Source organism: Malurus melanocephalus, unplaced genomic scaffold (genome assembly GCF_030028575.1).
Source record: "Malurus melanocephalus ecotype Western Australia unplaced genomic scaffold, MMel_1.1 scaffold_187, whole genome shotgun sequence".
NCBI classification, from domain to species: Eukaryota; Metazoa; Chordata; class Aves; order Passeriformes; family Maluridae; genus Malurus; species Malurus melanocephalus.
The window spans coordinates 569,374-586,443 of record NW_026623419.1 but is presented as its reverse complement, the minus strand read 5'-3'; the positions used below and the strand labels follow the sequence as shown (position 1 = coordinate 586,443).

General features: G+C 44.7%; 1 protein-coding gene across 3 annotated transcripts in view; it reads left to right on the top strand.

Annotated features, from left to right (window-relative positions):
- RNF152 (ring finger protein 152) overlaps window positions 1-17,070 on the top strand; it is a 79,240-nt gene that overhangs the window by 35,267 nt on the left and 26,903 nt on the right. Inside the window, exon 1 of one of the 3 annotated variants that reach the window (XM_057373119.1) lies at window positions 129-248. The exons of 1 other annotated variant lie outside the window; for it this stretch is intronic. The gene's annotated coding sequence lies outside the window, so the exon portion shown is untranslated. Of the gene's footprint in view, window positions 1-128; window positions 249-3,988; window positions 4,116-17,070 lie in introns of those variants that run through there. One more of the 3 variants, XM_057373120.1, reaches the window with a different exon arrangement.

Sequence of the window (17,070 nt, the reverse complement as noted above, 5' to 3'; positions counted from 1 at the left end):
TCCCGGGGCGGCGGGCGATGCTCGCGGGCGGTGGATCCAGCGGCGGGGGCGCCTCTTCCTCCTCCTCTTCCCGGCGGGGAGCGGGGCCGCCGCGGGCGCGGATGCCCCCCGCCACGCCTCCCTGCTTCCCTCCCGCCCGGGCGAGGGGCAGACGCGGGTTTCGTAAGCGCCTGCCCGGCCGGCCCCGCCGCGCTCGGGTGGCGGAGCGGGGACCCCCGGGCGGTGCCGCGGCGCGGTGCGCGGTGCAGGTGAGCGGCCGCGTCCCGGGAGAGCGGCGGGCRCCGAGGTTACTTCGAAAGCGGCGGGGTCGCGCCTGCAGCGCGGCAGCGCAGTTCGAGCGGAGGAGGGTTCTCCGTGTGCTTTGCGAGCAAGTAAATCCACATAACTTAGAGACGGGCTTTGGTGGGCTCCTTTGTTCCAGCGGGAGGTTCGGTGGTGGTTTTACGTTGGTTTATTTTTTTTTCCGTATGCCGGCAGTTAGCGGAGAASATACGCGGGGTGACTCGGGTGCTGTCATTAAATGCCATACATCTCGCCGGGATTTTAGCAAACGGCTTTAATTATTTTTTTAACCAGCTAGGAGGAGAGGCGTGAAGCCTCCTGCCCCGGTAGGATACCCGCTCTAAAGAGCGGCAGCGCTCAGAGTTCCTTACGGCGTTAGATGCTGTCTCCCAGCTGAGGTCGAGCTGCCAAAAATGTGATTTACGGACCCTGCCGATATCCGTCGCCCGAGCGCTTTGTTCCCACACGCCGTCCGGTGGAGGGACTTCTCCGGGAGCAGCTCTGCCTCTCCTGATATGTCCATACACAGGATGTGTGCACCAGGGTGCCAGCCGGGGAGGCATTAAGAGTGTGTGTTTGTGTAATAGGCGTCTTATTAAAATAAAAAAAAAAAAAGCAAACAAGATTTTGATAAGCTCCCATTAATTGAACTGTAAACATAATAATTCCTCTGTGCTTGTTTGCTCACTTAAACTCTTCTTCCTCCTCCTCGATATGTCCCATGGTTTGTTTTTGTTTGCCTTTTTTCTTTTTGTTTGCAACTAGTACGTTTTAGAGAGCTTTTGATGCAGATTTACTTTTTGTCAGATTTAGGCTGTTGGAGATTATTTGTAGCCGTTCAGCTTAGGGTGAGTATGAAGGTCCTGTTCTCAGCCTTTCTGTACCACAGGCCTTTTTGAAATGCCCAGCGAGTCTGCACTAATGTAGAGCCTATGGGATGACAGCAATAGCAGTTTAAGGAAAAAACCCTTCTGCTGGAAACTGTTCTTGGCTATGTGWGTGACTGGATTTTAGTTTCGTAGTAGTTGTGTGTAAGGTGAAATGTAAAAGTAGTCCTGGCTGAGRAGTGCAAAGCTGGGCGAGCCATGTGCTGTTGCTGGCTGTGGCAGTGGCGTCCCTATGACTGTCGGGACGGGGCTCTGTGGAAAATTCCCGCCGTGCACAAGCTGGCAGTACAATTGAAAAACCCAAGCCTCTGGCTCAAAGCTGTGAGATCTGTCAGAGGSTTTGGACAGCTGGACAGGTATGTGAAAACAAGTGAAAATGGTATCTTTTTTGCAGCTTGTCTGGGGGGAAGAAAGTTGGTTGGACCACTCCTGATGGAAGTTTTATATGCATKTTGTGAAGTCTTCTTGAGAATGCTGTGAAATATCCAGATTTGAAATGCCAGGAAGACAATAAATATTATTTTGGCTTTAATATAGCATGTTTAAACTATACGTGCAAATGCAAGAACTCGGAATGAGCCTCTCATCCAAAGATCTGTGGCTTAGCAGAGCACCCAGGGAATGCACAGGTAAAAGCTTCTGGGTGCTGGTCACTCTTCCCTGAGGAACTCTGTTGGTCTTTCAGCTTTGTGAAAAACCCTGGATATGTTTTTGTCATACCTGTTCCTGGCTCCAGTTCAGGCTTCTCACCTTGACCCCTCGATGAACTAGATCAGCAACTCCATCAGCTGCCGTCCTGTGTGAGGCTTCAGCACAATTTTAACTTAAGTCATGTGAGTTGCTCCAGTGAAATTAAAAGAGGGATACTCAGAAGCAAACTTGCATGTGGAGGTTTTAAGGTCAGGGTTGCCTCTTGTAAGCTTTYCAGGGTGTGAATTGYACATCATTTTTCCTTGCATGGGGCTGAGAGCAAATGCMATATCGTGTTTMRGWTCCCTCCAGARCAGCTGACCATACTTGGGATCAGTACTGGCACAGTAGGAGCGGTGGTGCTTCTCTGCTRGAGTTTTATGGAGCATTAGTTTGTGCTTGGGACTTGAAGTCTTGCTGGAAGCTAATGAAGCTTACACTCCTAAATGCTCAAGCCATCCTTTCAAGCAGAATTTAATTTCCTAAGTCAGTGAAATATTTTTCAGACTGTGATCYCAATCAGTTGATGGTGCCTGGAGGATACAGGTCTAGAGGTATGAWGGCATCTAGATGATGATCAGTTGATATGACTCTAACAAAGACCCGGTCATTTGTGGTTCTGACCACATGGCTGTTGCCTTTGGGACCTGGCCTAGGGTTCCAGCCTTTCCGAGAGCAGTGTTCTTACACTGCCTTGTGTATACCTGTGGTTATTTGTGAGCTAGTTCTGCAGCCCCTGTCTGTACATCAGGTTCAAGATATTCATGCAAGTAATGTCACTGACTTGAGCGTGGTTATTCAGCTGAGTAAATGGTGTGCAGTCCGAGTTGAAAGCAGTAGATTTTGGGCGTGAGTGCTTTTTGTGGAGCATGTGGGAAACTAATTTCCAGGGCCTGGGATCTTGGCATGCCTTAAATTTTCTGCTGTTCTTACGCTTTGCCTCTATCCGGTGGGTGGGTGGGCTGGAAGTGAGATGGGAGGCTGGGCTTTCCTCTGCTTTATAGAAAGCATCTCTTTAGAGAAATTCCACAGCTGTTTCTGAGTCTGTCCAGAGTTGCCTTCTTGCTTTGTYGCTGTTGTTTCTTCCTGCTGTGCTGTGCTCTGCGAAGGGAGCAYGGGAGTCCTTGGAACTGATGTAGCTGTGTAGCATGATCTGTCACATTGAGCAGCATTAGAGGAAATCCTTCCAGCCCTCATCAGTGCAGCCTCTCCCTGTGTCTGGACTGGCCAGGGTTCAACATTTGCTAGTCTGACTGCAGCAGAGCTGCCCCGTGCTTCCAAGGCACAGATGGTGGCCAAGCACCRACAGCATGGGCTAAGGAACGCTGGGGATGGCAAGGAGAAGGATGCTGAAGTCTCCAGGATGAGTTCATTTCCAGGGTTGTGAAGGAGAGATGAGCCTCTGCTGCTTTCACACTGAGATCTGAGTAATAGTCCTTCAGCCCTTTCACRTGCAGATCCCCTTGCCCTGTCTGTTTTTCTGCTGCAGAAATTGCCCCTTCAGAGTAACCCCCAGATGTTAATAAGTATGAAATTTGCCCCTTCCCGTTCCAGATGTGTAACATCTGGGTAGTTACAGAGCTGAGCAGTTACAGTGCTGTGCAGCTCATAGGCTGGACTGAGCAAGGCGTTGTTTCCTGGGATGTAGCAGAACATGGGGACACCACTAATCAAACATAATAGTTTTCATCTGGTTTTATTTTATTTCATTTCATTTTAACTTAGTTTCCCCAGGAAATGAGTGCTGTTTGTCTCCTGTTTGGCCAGTTTCAACCAGATTGTACCAATGGTTGGCAGTCTGGAAGATCACTAATTTCCCACTTGTGTTTGTTAAGAGTAGTGGGTGGCTGGGAAATCTTGGAAGCAGTACTCTCTCTGATGAAAATTAGACTGCTTAGAGCTGCTCTCTGTTCTGCCTGGCAGTGGCTGCCCGGCCAGGCATTGCATGTGTGGTGGTCAAGCACACTGCGCCTCTGTAGCCCTGGCCAGTTTGTGGGGTGTGTGTGGCATCCAGGGCAGGGGTGGGTGTGAGGTAGCATGGAAGGGATTTGCAGTGGCTGCGGTGGAGGGGCAGCAGTGCAGAGGACACAGATGTCCCGCATATGAGTCCTGTTTGTTATTCTTCCTTGCAGTAAGGCTATCCTTTGGTTTGACAAGTTAAAGCCACCTGAGATTTAAGAAGGCTTGCGGGCTGACAGCCATAGCTTGGACAAGCCTGCTTTCTTCGACCTCCAGGACACCTTGGGCTGAATGCTGGTGAGCATTGGAGTGCATGGGAATGTGCATCCTGTCCATCCTGGGTGGGATTTTGGCAGAGGTGTGTGTGCATGGACAAACTTGCACATGTGCAATGGCAGTATGATAATCTGGATGTTCACTGTCACCATCCTGTGGAATTCAGTGCTAATTTGACACTGATAACATGCAGTGCCATATGTTTCTCCCAGGGTAGCTTCTGTGAGTGAATGCAGTCTCAGATTCCTGCACAGCCCTGTTCCCAGTGTTACTTTAGGTAGGTGTTCACTAGGGTTGATGCGGTGCTGTGAGATGTCAGGGACATGATTCTGTGTTACTGTGCATCCCAGTATGGATGCAGCTGGTCCAGCACGGGTGTCTTGACGGGTCTGCCTCACAAATCTGGGCACCGTTGTGCTGAGAAAAGCAGACTTAACCTCACCCAGAGTGTGTCTGTGCAAGGCAGTATAGCTGTGGTGAGCACATTTCTTCCAGGCTTGGACTGAAGGAAAAGACAGGCATTGGCAATAGAAATAGGAGTGTCAGAAGTGTCCAGCATTTATGGGATTCACATACAATTCCTCACCTAGTGCATGTTTTGATACCCTCTTTTGTTACTGGTGGTTGTCAGTGTGTACCTGTCGTCCTGGGCCATAGAGCATTGCCTCTTAGAGATCACCAGTGTCAGGCTCTAATGCCAACGTATTATGGGATACCTTGGAGGGCCAAGGTAAATCTCAAATACCCATACAGGTCTAGGTAAAACCAGATGCATCTGTCAAGGTGAGGTGAAGGGAGGAATGTTTAGCTGGCTCCCCATCATGATTTATGGAGGATGTGGAGCCCCAAGTCATGCCAACRAGGCAAAGAGGATGCTGTTYCCCACACAAAAACTCTRCCTGGGCATTTCTGGCATCCAGATSTAATTCTCTACACTACTGGGCAGATGCAAGAGCATCTATTGCTTCCCTTCCTTTCCCCTYCATGAACAGTGTCTCTGACCACTGGTAGCTTGGCATCATGGATGACTGTGGTTGGTAAAGATGGACTCCTGGTCTTGGACAAGACATCCTGTGCAGGTTTCTCCTCTGAAGGTGCCAGCCACCCAAGCTTTTGTGTCAGAAATCCTGAAGGAGGCAGATGTGGGGTAAAACATTGCTGTGGYACCACCTTTGCCTGTTCTTGTTAGCTGAATTGTGCTACCCATATACATTTAGTGATGGTGCAGTGCTTTCTCTGTTAGTTTTTAAGTGGAACTGAGCAGGTTGCATGCCAAGAGGGAAGGATTGCAATGCTTCCATCACCACAGTGGACTTTTCCATGGTGGAGCTTTTCCAAAAGATGTGCACTGAGAAGAGCTGGTGTGACCCTAATGCCTGGGACACTGCAGGCTCTGACTGAATGCACCTCAGGGACTTGATAGCTCCAGGTTTTGCAAGCTCTGCTCGCTGAGGATGGGGAAAGATAGAAGTGAAGCTTGCTTTGTTACATACAAAAGATCATGTAAAGCTTGTGGTAGTAGCTGCCAGCACCCCATAGACAAGGTGCAAATACTACTTGAAAGAAACGCTGCGTGTGTGTTTGCAAATGGGGACATACAAAGGCAAATAAGACTTTCTAAAAGGCTTGAAGCATGGTTAGGGAGCATGCTGTCAGACACAATGCCTCTTGCCAGCCAATACCATCTGCAAATAAAACAAGTTAGGTTGTTGCTATTGCAGCTGCTTTCCCTCACAAAGCAGAGTGACCCAGACGCTGAGAAACGTGTTGGCAATTTGCCTGAAGTCGTAGGTGTGCAGGGTAATTTATTTAAGAGACCCAATATAACAATTACCATCCAGGATGAACACATACAACTGTAATGTTTGCTTGCAGTTGTATTTTGTATGACACTCTCCCTGAAGTTGTTTATAGATTGCATCTACCAACAAAAACGGAAACACAGCTTGGAAATGATGGGCTTCTTCCCCGAGCTGCAGTTAGGAACAGTAATTGCACTTATACAAGTTTTAATGTGGAGGTASGAATGGGCAGAAGGCTATTAGTGGGGTTATTTGGGATCCAGGCCTTGGGAGCTTTCCTTCTGACCTTGGGCAAGACACATAAGCTGCTCAGCACCTCTGTTCTTAAAATCTGATTTGTGACAATTATTTTCAGAATAGTTAATTGATACTGGTCATGGTTTCCTCTTCTGAAACCCCCCCAAAATCACCAAATGTTTGTGCATGGAATTGAGGTATAAAGCCTCCTTTTCTTCTCCCTGCTCTTTACCTCAGATGAAGGTGGAAGAAAGGGAATTGTTCGCAGCTATCTGCTGGAGGCATCCATCACTTTGGGAGCAGAGGCTGCCAGTTGTTCCACATGTTATTAATGATGAAAAGATACAAACATATGATCACATAATTGTCTTGCATTTAAATTGCTTACAAAATAATGACATCAGGAGAAAAATGGGGTTACAAAATCACACGGACAAAAGCAGTGAAGTTCCAGGACTAATGTTGCAGAACTCCCTTTTGCATCTGCATTATGATACAATCTTTAATTCTGTAATTGCATCATTTTTTCGCTTTCAGAGAGTCCCTTTTTCACTGGATAGGTAATTGCTGCATTCATGTTTTCTTCCTCACATTTATTTTCTGTATGTGTCTTCACATCTGTTTATTTTACACCCCACCCAGACCTTGAACTGAACAGTTGCTAATTCCTTCCTGGGGTCTTTCTCAGGTGGGGAATTTATTCTTACAGCATCTCAGGTAAAGGTACTGTCTTTGTTTTCATAGCTGAGGGGTGAAATCAAAKAGCAAATCAACCTCAGGTGATTGARRCATCTTCAATTTTGGCARTGTCAGAGAAGTACTTTGGTATGATTTTCTTTTCCACTCATCCCAGAGTACCTGGCATGACATAGCAGTTCATCTGCTGGAAGCACAAGGACAACTGACCTCTGTTGCTGGTGTCTGTATATTTGCTCTAAATGCTTTGACTTGAGGGTGGGGACTGCCCCATTAGGGAACACCTGAAGAAAACTGGTTTTAGAGACTTGGTGAGCATCTTAAGAGTTTGAAAGTGAAGCCAAGAAGGAGGTAATTCCTGCCTGCAGGTGCTATGTCCAACTTCCTCAGGCAAGGTGGTTKTGTCTCTCTTGTGGTGTTGCCTTGTTCACTATTCTTTCTGACTTTCACTGAGCAAGGCAGGGGTTGAGGGACAGCTGCTGCTTTTACTASACAACCTTACTGCCTTTTTTCAAAAGCAGTTGATTTTCAGAGCTCAAAAGGTTTGTGATCATTGAATTGGAGACAGGGTCAGTGCAGATACATACAGACACTGGGTGACGGTTCTATGGGGATTCTTCTTTAAGACACCTCTTAATTTTGTATTAAAAATTACCTAGCTAAGTTTAAATGTAATTTTATAATGAWGGAACAAAGGTACAAAGGCAAAGGCAGGCGATAAATAAAAATTAGGTCTTGTCACATGAATCTGCAGTGGCCTGAGTCATCCAGGGAGCACACACCCTTGGGATGCAGCATTAATTTCTAATCCCTGAGATAAGGGCCTGCTGAGGAAGCACAGTTTGTCTGGATGTGATCAGTGGCTAAAGTGGGGTGACATGCTCAGCMGGTCAGCTGCTGCTGTCTTGGGGGGCTTTGCAGCCCAGAGCCTGGATACTCTCGGATACCATTTTAGCATGGGGTAGGCAGAGTTCTGGTGTTTCCCAAGTCCTCTCTGACTTGCCTGTGTCTGTTCTGCTCTTTGCTATATGGCAGCCTGATTATCTCCTTAAATTTGCYCTCACYAAGTCCTCCTTCCCCTCTGTTTCTRTGCTTCCCTAACAAATGCCATCTGSTTCTCTTCATGTTTTCAGGCACCGTCACTTTGTGCCTGTTATTTCCAGTGCTGGTTATAATTTTCCAGAGGTTCCAGACAGCCTGGTAGTGTTGTGTACTATCTTGATTCCAGTGTAGATCTGTAATTTTTGCTTGTTCAAACTGTAGGTGAAAACCAGCCCAATTACCTTTGAATGAACCATTTTAGAGGATTCATCTTCCTTACTTTTAGACCTGAGCTATTACTGTGGGACCTTTTGTGATCAAAGTGGGGGAGTGGCTGCTTTAGGCCAGCTTTGTTCATAGTTTATACCAAAAGAATATGCTGTGTTCCACCCTGCTCCTCCTCAGTGTTTTGTTGTATGCAGTCTTGCTTGATCTCACCCACCTTCTGTGGGGTTGAATATCATACTGAAATTGCATCAGTTCATAGTGAGGAGCACTGGTTGCTCACGCTTTTATTATTTTCTGGAAATTAATAGCCACATGATAGTGCAAAGAGTGTGCAGGTTCTAGAGGCTGAGCTTCCAGCTGAAATGCAAGTTGGTGAACTTGGCCACTTTCCAGAAAACTGATTTCTGTAGTCCCAGCAAGTCATTAGATGTTTGCATGTCTGTCTTCTGACCAATTTACAGTGAGTCTCTTCCTACACCTTTATTCGGGGGGCAGGGGGGACAATACAAACCCTCATGCAGTAGTAAGAGAGGACAAAGTCGACAATTTCTGATTGTGTTCAAATGAGCATAACAATTTGCTTTCTTTCTGTGCTTTAGTATTTTTGGTTTTATCTAACTAGATGAGGAAAAGTAGATGTTCCAGCAAAGAAAATATGTCTGCCAACAAAATCTGGTCTTGGAACAGACCAGGCTGACCTGCAGTGAAACAGTTGGGATGATAATAATTTAAAAGTCAGACTTGTGTTCTWGGGAGTTTGTGGTATAAATCATGGACATGATCACTATAAACCATGTTAAACTCAATTTGTAAAATAATGTCAGAGTGTCTTAAAAAATTTCAGATGACCCAAAGGATTGTACACCTTGACAAAATAATTAATAAGCCAGATGYTAAAAACTGGCACCAGCCAGTTTTTCTCCTTACAGTGCCAGTGTGTCTAAGTCTGAGAACCAGTATTTGATTACTGAACTTCATGTATATGRGAAGGAGAGACAATTAAAATGAACATGGGACTGGTCTTCAGTTCTTGTCTGAAAGTTCTTGGGGATCTGGGAACTAGATTGTGGATCACCTGTGGAAGGTTACTGTGAAAGTGGCTTGTATCAGTGGGGACATCTACGCATCTTTCAGAGGCTGGGGAAAGGTTCTGTGGGGGTGAAAAAGTAAACAACAAAAAAGATTGCACACCACTGTCCTAGGCATCTCCAGCTTGGAAAAGATGGTGGTGATGTATGCCTAGGATTTGGTTTRAGCTTGGATAGGCTTAATTTAATCCCTGACACAACCTTGTTCTCTGTTTTGTTTGTGTGGTTTTCTTTTAAAGTAAGCATGTTTAGGCAGACCTTCAGGCACTATAAGTTGCATTAGCTCCACCGGGAAAGATGTGGGATGCTTCCCATGTTCGGTGTRCCCTGCTGGCCTCTCTTCACCCCTGTTTGTGTCCCTCCTCTTCTCCTCATAGCATCTGTGGTCAGATGCYGAGAGGCAGGGACAGGGCTTGGAAAAAGCTGGCTCAGCAGAGGAGGTGGAGAGCCAGCTGATGCCACTATTAATGTTCTTTCAAAATTGATGGATGAGACGATTACAAAATTGCAGAGGGAAGTGAAAGTTAACGAAATCCATGTTTTAATTGTATTCTGGATTCTTTTCAGCAGCCAGCTTCTGAGGTACAGGACAGATGAAGCATTTTTGTGAGAATGTTGATGTAGCCTGCACACTGTATTGTTTTTAAAGAAAGAAAAAGACTGGGCCAGTCTGTTTTCCACACTCCACTGCTCTCAGTCTTCTTCACTTGTATTGTGTGATAGTATGCTGTGCCTAGACAGTAAATCAGATCTGAAATACTGTCTGTATGCAGCTAGAGAAAAATGAGGCTCCTGCAAGCACCTGTGGTGTCAAGGTGCTCAGTCCTCTGATAGTTACCTAGGTTCTGGACTTACAATTTCCCCTGTGTGCCCTTCATCCCCATAGAAAGGAGCGAGGACAAGGGAGCCATCTGGCTTCTGGTGACCAGCAGCGTGGGTCCGTGTTTCCCCTGTGCTGCATGTCAGCCYTCTGGCACTGACATCTGCTGGCCTTTAACCTGGGTGAGATCCTTTTTCAGCTGATGCTTATGCTCCTGTTCAGTCTGCAAGTAGAAGTTATGTGCTGCAGGAGGTTTTCTTCTGGACATGCTTCATCCAGGATTAAACCAGAACACTTGTCTAAGTTTTGTTTTTCTTCAGGCTTTAAATAAACCAATCTTTGTAGTATTTTTCCTAGCTATTCTTTCCTCTGTGACTGAGAACTTMTCCCCAGAGGTTCCTTAATTCAAACATAATTTGCCATAATTCCGTATGTTTTGAAAAAGTACTCGTGCAGGTGGTTAAGAGAAGAAAGCATCAGTCTTGTCGCTTGCCACCTCCTGTGTTCTCCCAAGTCAAAATCTGGGAATGGGACACTTTTCAGAAGTGGGCTCTTTAAATTAAAGTCCCAGTCTCAAAGTCTTGGCATCTTCATTAAACAAGCCTTCTATTCCATCAGSTGCAGGTGACATTGCATAAGGGAARGTATCTTCAGGGCCTTGGAGGGCTGCTCTCTTTCTGAAAGTGAATAATTTGGGGTGGAGATGGTCTTCTGCCTCAATGCTTTAGTATGTGTGTTTCTTCCGTCTCTTACACCTTGGTAAGGATTTCAGGGCTCCAGTTGGGCAGTGAGGTAGTTCCCCATTTCCCCCTGCTTACCTTCCTGGGGCAGCAGCTGCAATCTGATGTTTAGGAATTGGTTCTTCTGGCTTCATTTTCTGCTCTGGAGCTGCTTGGTATTTTAATGGCTGTAATCTGACATTAGGGAGGGTAGCACTCCAAGGAGCTGGACTGCTGTAAGAGGAAAAGTTCCTCCTGTTCTCACAGGCAGTAAAACAGCCTTGTAAGATGTGTCGTGATCCCTGTGAGTTCCAGAGGTGCCTTAGCTGAGCAGCTGGTAAGTGGGGAAGATGAGCAGTGGATCACAGCGGCTTTCTGACATCCTAAAGGACACAAAATCTTTGCTGTGTTTACTCTGAAAATATTCTCTCTGCCTTTCYAGAAGTGTGGTGTTTACACACGCGCAAACATTGAGATTTTGCCGTGTACGTGCTTGTGCTTTTTGTGCTGTGGGCACAGCTGGTAATGCTGATAGGAGGGTTTCTGTTGTACAGACGCTTGCTGCTTAGAMAGTAGAAATTTGCTGAGAGTGGCACTGGAAGCCCAGCAATTCTCCTTTCAGTGAGGCAGGAAACTGCTAGTGGGGGCTGAGCTGTGCCACAGCAGGACCAGGGGTGCTGAAGTGCTGGCGCTGTTATTTGGCGTATTTAGAATATTTAAATTCTTTAAGGGTTTTTTTTGTTTGTTTGTTTGTTTGTTTTTTTTTTGCCTTAGCATTACTTTCCAAATCTATATTTAAAAGAAAACCTGAAACATGTTATTTTGCAGATGTTTGGGAGCCTGTTTTCTTCCTTCTGCTGTGGTAGATCTGTTAATGTCAGTGACTACAGCTACAAGTTGCTTGTCCAGGTGTAGCTTGTCTTTGCTTTTGTGGTATCAAGCCCTGTTTGGTATGTTTTGATCTGATTGTCACAGAATTTCCTTTTGTTTRCTGCACTGTTCTGTATGCCAGTTTCCCTATAAATGTTATGAGAACTGGCAGTATGGGCCTGATGCCAAGGGTAAGGGACTTATACAAATACATTTATTTTTATTTTAGAAGCTCTTGCAATTCGCACTTTGCTGGCAGGATGGTAATGATGTTTCACAGAAGAATSCCTTTCTTATAATTTTGATTTCAGAGTGCTCTAACAGGGTCCTTTCACAGTCTCAATGATGCAGCAGGATCAGGGTCCATTCAGCAGCAGGAGATGGAGATGGGCCTGGGGGCATAGGATGAGCCCGAGGTTCATCCAGGATAACAGCACTGCCGGGGTGTGATGGCCCCGGGGGCACTAAAACAAGGTCATGTTTGCATTTTTTAACTGCCAGGCCAGTGCTGTAGCATTGTGCTGTTGCTTATTCAGTGTTTTGTTTTAGGGGGCCTGAAGATGTGTTGCTGTAGCTGGATGACRCCTTCTCTGTGAAATCCGAGATCCCTGCCTGTGCCATACCTGGCTGTTGGGTGTGTGCAGAGGAGGGACAGATGTGCCTGTGAGCCCTCCTGGTAGCTGAGGGATTGCTTTGGCTCCTGATGTGTGGCTGTGCTCAGTGGGCTGTGTGATATATGGAATATGTATGGTCGTGCTGAGGCTCTTTCCCTCTTTTTGGTGGGACCCAGCTTTGGCACCCGGGGCTGTGCAGTCTGAGAGCACAGTGTTTAAGCTGGAGAGACACTTGATGAGAGGTCAAGATGGTTATTTGCATTACTGATGAGATGATTAGTAGATGGTGTTCACGGCTCTCATTAGAGACCTGTGGAAGATTGGGATCAAACAGAAGGATCTCTGTGTGTGTGTAATTTATGAGGCCTGCTGCTCAAATCATCATTCGTATTCTTAATTGTTCCACATTGGCARTGGGAAGGAGAAGCTGGAAAATGCTAATTGTGTCCTGTACTCTCAAATGGGAGCAAAGGCAGCCGTGGCATGTGGTCCACAGAGGCTTGGATGCTCCTCTATGCTGTGATCAGCAGCATAGTGCAGGGGGATCTGATTTTCATATCCTCTGAATGTCTGTTTAGAACTGGTGATTTGCTTTCTTTCTATAGAAATAACCATTTTTTAAAAAAATAGCTGAAATCAAAGGGCTAGGCTCTTTGGTCCAAAACTATTTGTACTTGATATTTGTCACATGCTTAGCTGACTGAATTAATCAAAGGAAAATGCTTTTTCCCAAWCCAGAAAACTTCAGTGAAAAGAAATACATTTTACCTGTTTTTTTTTTAATTTAAAAGCAAAATACAGAAAGATCCCTCTTCTCTTTTTCCTTCTCTCTCTCTTTCTTYTATGTTTCTCTTAGTGGCAAAATGAGAGGAGAAAAAGGTTGAAAAAGCAGTTTTGTATGGGTATTCATACATACATGGAGGAAAAACCAAAATGTATGAATGTTTTTGACTTGGCAAAAATAAGCTAGTAAAAATCAGTGATTTATGTAAATTTACTTGTATGAAAAAGATACATTTAAAAATTTACAGTAATTTTGCAAGGTACTCCACTCTGTATTCCGGTGGTACACAAGCATAGGCTTCATTTTCCACTTTCTTGCCCCTGCATTTCCTTTTCTAACTTAAGCACAGTTGCATTCATTTAAAACTAGTCTAAGGTATTGAATAGCCATGCCCAGTTAATTTTCTTTCAGCTCATTGGCTTTTTTTTTACCATTAATTAGCACTACAGGTGGCAGCAACTCCTAGCTCTGAAGTGCACAACGCATTTCTTTGGGTGTCCTGACCTGCATCACAGTTCGGGCACCTCTTCATTTCCTTAATGACACGTGTCTGAGCAAAAGCTGGCGAGTGCTTTAAGAGGATCTGAAGTCATGGGTGTTGTATGCTGCATACTTTTGAGGTGTATCAGCTTCCCCCTTTTGTAAGTCAAATCATACTGGGTAAGGTGTAGMTCCTGTTGTATTTCAGCATGACTTGCTAATTCAGTGAAAGGGATGCATGCAGTTTTCTAGGTGGATGAAACTGTTTTTGAGTGTTTCAGTAGTGTCACACATGACAGAAGTTCTGAGCTGCTTTGTGGGAAATGTGTCTCTTCCACGAGAGGAAAATTTTTGACAGTACTTTCAAAACTTGTTGAGATATTGTGGGTTAGATAATTACACTATGACCACATTAACATTTTTTTTCTTGCCACTTTTCCAAGKGTGGCAAGATTTGCAGGCAAACAAAAAAAGAAAAGTAATGTAAGGGAGCAGTTTGTTAGTTTGGGGGTTTGTTTATTTTACTTCTTTAGTGCATCTTGTCTCCATCTGATTCCTGGCAGCATTTTGTGACCTCCAGTGGATCTCATGAGTGTTTTCCATTTGAAGCCCCACGCAGGCAGAAACCTGCAAGCCAGAGCACTGAAAGCACTGGACTGCCCAAAAGAAACAGCATCTTGCATCAGCTCTTTGCCTTTTCTCCTGTTGGTGAACATTGTCGGCAATTGTTTAAACCAGCTGAGCTTTACTGCAAAAGAAAACAAGGAAAAAACCAAACAACTGTCAACATTTGAAGATAAGTACAAAGAGGACTGACCACTCCTATTCCTCCTCARGGCAATTCCAAATTTATTGCTGGCCTTATTACAATACATTTTTAAATCTTTGAAGATCAGCTCAATCTGAAAACAGAGCTGTGGCTTGGTTGTCATGCACCTAGGAAGTGGGGGTTAGTCTTGGGTATCAGGATGCATGCGTTTAGACTCTCTAGAGTTTGAATATTCTTGGAATATTCTCAGAGTGAAAACTGGGGGGAATCATCTAGGCTGAAGAAGAAAAGGCCTTTTACCACAAAACTCAGAAGAAATGYGAGTTGCAGTGCTGTAGTGCTGCATAAAAGGAAACTGCAAAACATGCTCATTTGCTAAGCAAACTAGTTCATGAGTGGAATTGTATTGCTTTTATTTTTTTTTGGTAAATGTTCCCATTTCATCAGTTCCTGTTCTAAGATAGATTGCTGGCACCTTACCCTCTGTAGCCAAAAACCAAGAAGAAAGAGGTTTGTAGGAGTAGCAATTTCAGTGGACTGCCTGGAATCTCAAACTGCTTATTAGGCTTTGAATTATTGGGTGATGTATTTGGTAGCTGATGTTTTGTATCAGAAGCACATAATGTAAATAAATTTGATTAGAATAGTGCTCATGCACTTTCCATCAGTCTTTTGACTGGATTTTTCTAGCTTTGTAAAGCACAAAACGCCAKATATTGGCAAAATCTCTGTGAATGCCTTTCCTGTAAAAAGCTGATGCAAAGTAGTTCTGTTCTGTCAAAGGGAAACACTAGTAGGTGTGCTGCTCCTCCCCAAACCATATAGATCTGTGTGCTACTTTGAGGATGCTTGTTGATGATTTAGCTCTTCATCACAGTTCAAGAGTCCCTCTTTCCCTGTGCTTTGGCTGCCACTACAAGGCCTCCTCACAGATCTTGCACCAGGAGAGGAAGGTGCCCTGCCCTTASCTTTTGAGAAAGGATGTTTGGCATCTGAGAGGCACAAATACCATATTGCAGCCCTTGCTCTCCCTGGGAAGGCTGAGGCAAATCAGGAAGAGCTAGAGAAGCGGGGTCCTGCATTCTACAGTCTTAGTACAACAGCTTTTTGGAAGCAATTAAATTAGATGGCCATGTGCCCAGTGCAAGAAATTATTCACTCCACTGTATTTATTTTTATAGTGAAATTGCATTTTCATATATCCGTGAGAGAGACTGTAGCAGGATACAAACCCAGTGAAGCATTTCTTTTTGTGGACATAGCGACTTTGGCACAGCTGTGATGAAGCTCTCTACTCTCTTTGTGAAAACACACTGAGCTGGGACTACTGCTGATTTGCATCCTCTCTGAGGAAATTTGGTGATGCGGTTGTGGTGGATGGAAATTTTATTTCRTCACACTCCAGATGGACATTCCTGTGCAGGAAAAGATGCGCCGGACAGGCATAGCTTTAGTGAAGTTACATGACTGTGATTTCACMGTGAAACATGGGATTAATTACTACCTAGAAAATAATTTAATTTCACTTTTCAGTGGCTCAGGCATGCAAAACACTTCAGATTTGAATCACRTTTCTTAAAGGTGTTTTAACTTGACTTTCAAAGTCATAGGTACATTTCAGTGCATTGAAATTAATATGCATGTAAAAGCTTGAGAGTACGAAGTCTGTACTTGTGAATTGGGCAGTTGGTGGCTTGGCCCTCCTGCATTTTGTGTTTGCATGCAAAATAATTTGGAGTAGAACATTCCATATGCATATAGCATGTGTTACAACTAATCTGCATGCAAACAAAGTAGTTCTGAGAAATGTAGGAGGCCATGTAGTTAAGACAGGCTACTTGGAGGTCATTAGATTGTGTCTTGTCTTAAAAAAAGAACAGGAAAAAAAAAATGCAGGTGAGACTGTGGGGGTTACATGGTTGTAGTTAGGATCCAGTCCACTTCGAGTAATGCAGCTTGCTGCTGATGTAAGAGATTTACTCAGGGCTCTGTTTCAACTGGTCTCCAGAATGACTCAGTGTGAGAACCGAGGTCATGTGGATTTTTTTAAAAGATCTGTTGGACTAATTAGGCTATGTTATGCGGTTTAGGATTAGTTAAGTATGCCCAGAGTTACTGGTAAGAGTTCAACCTTTAATTTTCTGCTGGAAGCAACTTCKCTTCAAAATCCAGAGATGCACAGYGATTGTGATTAGAGATTGTAACATATAAACCCCAAAGTATTACAGAAATTACAGGGAAGGAAAGAAGCTGCAGAAAGTAGAAGGGGAGTCAATTATGTGACAAAGAATCCATTGAACAAGCAGATGGCTTAAGACAGTGTTGCAGGGAGAAGATGTGGTTGAAGAAGATAAGTTTGTATGAATGTCAAGTAACTCCTGTGACTGAGTCCGTTCATGTGCATATAATATATATAAAATAATTYGTGGCTGTTGTGATTATGTATAATGGCTTATTATGTAGTTGTTAGAACAAGGCAACAGAGAAGTAAGACTTCCAGAMATACGTCTTTTGCCCCTTACAAACACTCAGTTCCTCTCTCTCCGCCTCTGGACACGCCAAATGTTTCTTGCATGTTATCTGTGTTCCCCCTTGCTTCCTGCTCACTTTCTGTCCCCACCCATCTCCTGCCCCTGCCCTGGCCTCCAGCTCCAGTAAGGAATCTGGTGTCTTTTCTCCTGCTGCTTTAAAGCCCCATCGTCTTCACACACTTCCTGAACTTCAGTAATACAGATGTAAATCAGGCAGTTTTTTAGTTTCCCCATAATTTCTGTAGCATATGTAAGTTCAAAGATTTTTCTTAAAATCTAATAAAGGTCTTTGTSCAG